The sequence below is a fragment of the Hemibagrus wyckioides genome, unplaced genomic scaffold, assembly GCF_019097595.1.
Source record: "Hemibagrus wyckioides isolate EC202008001 unplaced genomic scaffold, SWU_Hwy_1.0 Contig27, whole genome shotgun sequence".
Taxonomy (NCBI): Eukaryota; Metazoa; Chordata; class Actinopteri; order Siluriformes; family Bagridae; genus Hemibagrus; species Hemibagrus wyckioides.
The window spans coordinates 10265-12351 of NW_026690788.1; the positions used below are offsets into that span (position 1 = coordinate 10265).

The following is a 2087-nucleotide window of genomic DNA, read 5'->3' on the forward strand; positions in this document are numbered from 1 at the left end:
AAAATTGTTTATCTCTCTCTCTCTCTCTCTCTCTCTCTCTCTTTCACACACACACACACACACACACACACACACACACACACACACAGCCATTTGCTCACCCATTCACACCTAGGGGCAATTTAACATTATCAATCAATCTACTTAGACTAGCATTATTTAGATATTACTTCAAACTTGTTGCAAAATATACACTAATAATATTAAAAATTAGATGATTGTTCACTAAGTGGCAATATACAGTATCTCACAAAAGTGAGTACACCCCTCACATTTTTGTAAATATATGGCAACCTGTAGCTCTGGTGAACTCCATGCCCAAGAGGGTTAAGGCAAAGCTGGAAAATAATGGTGGCCACACAAAATATTGACACTTTGGGCCCAATTTGGACATTTCCACTTAGGGGTGTATTCACTTTTGTTGCCAACGGTTTAGACATTAATGGCTGTGTGTTGAGTTATTTTGAGGGGACAGCAAATTTACACTGTTATACAGGCTGTACACTCACTACTTTACATTGTAGCAGAGTGTCGTTTCTTCAATGTTGTCACATGAAATGATATAATAAAATATTTACAAAACCGTGAGGGGTGTACTCACTTTTGTGAGATACTGTATGTCCATGTGTCCATACAGCCCTAAAACATCAGGCTGTGTGGCTTGGGGTGCAGTCAGAATTCTAATTCATCCCAAAGTGTTGAGTGGGTTTGAGTTCAGGGCTGTGTGCAGGTAACTCATTTTATTCCACACCAAACTTGTAATAAACATCTTCATTGAGCTGGAACATGTTTTTGTAAGAATATAAAAAACATCCTATACAATTGTGCAGCAGTTTGGAGAATGCCCACATACTGGTGTGATGGTTAGGTGTCCACAAATATAGCCATATTGTACATATTCAGGACTTTGTTAGAATTAGTATTGTTGTAATAATGTTGTAATAACTGGTTGTGCATGTCAATAAAGAAACATATGTAAAAATATGTTAATATAAATACTGAACCCTTCTCAATATCACAGTACCTCAGGTTATGGACTCTCCTTTCATACATATGCATACTTGTACCCTTTTTAAAGGGCTACTGCAATATAAGCAGAACATTCATAAAGCTGCAACAAAATGTTCCCAGTTATATATTTGTTTGAAATCTAATTTGTTCAAAGCCAATATTAAGGTATAACTTGTACTCAATTCACAGACAGATTAAAGTGCACAGTAGAATTGAACATTTTATTAGGTAGAATGTGTGTGTGTGTGTTCAGTGATTGTTTGCAGTCCGAATGGCCCAGGGGAAGAAGCTGTTTGTAAGTCTGGTGGTGTGAGACTTTGTTGACCTGAAGTGCCACCCAGATGGCAACAGGTCAAACAAGTGATGAGCAGGATGTGAGAGTCTCCTGTGATGGCCTTGATTTTGCTGAGGCAGCAGGACCTGGACATGTCATCCAGGGAGGGCAGAGGGCAGCCGATGATTTTGAGCTGTTTTTCACCCTCTGCACAGTTTGTCTGTCCTCATCTGTGCAGCCTGTGTATCACACACCCAGACAGTATGTCAGTGTGCTCTCCACAGAGGTCTATAAGTACTTAGCCCTTGGGTAGCGTGGCCGAGTGGTCTAAGGCGCTGGATTTAGGCTCCAGTCTCTTCGGAGGCGTGGTTCAAATCCCACCGCTGCCAGCTGAGCCTTTTCAAGGCAGTGGTTGTGGGCTCTGGCACCACATAGGCTTTACAAGGGTTTTGGCTCCTGTGCCTTCTGCAAATGTGCTTAAGAGTTGCCATTAGCTGGCTAGCTGGCTGCCTGGCTGCAAAAAACCGAGCACGCTCACACCGTACCAGAGCCCCCAGACCCGGGGGCTGAAATAGCTCCTGGGTTTTGGCAACTGGTGTCAACACCTGCCTTTGAACGGTGCTCCGTTTCACACCTTGCTTTTTCAAACAGCAAGGCCAAACAACCACAGAACGGTCACGCAAAACACGGTTTCCGTGTGTGTGAGCCACATCAGTCGTGCCCTTACCATGGTTACGAGCTACCAACAAAACAACAATTCAACCAAGATTGAAAAATCGACATAAGAAGTGGTGGCCAAGAG

General features: G+C 42.6%; 1 non-coding gene across 1 annotated transcript; it reads left to right on the forward strand.

The window, feature by feature from the left end:
- Window positions 1-1593: 1593 nt before the first annotated feature.
- Window positions 1594-1674, forward strand: trnal-uag (transfer RNA leucine (anticodon UAG)). The gene has a single exon. It is a non-coding gene; the product is annotated as a tRNA-Leu (tRNA).
- Window positions 1675-2087: the final 413 nt, after the last annotated feature.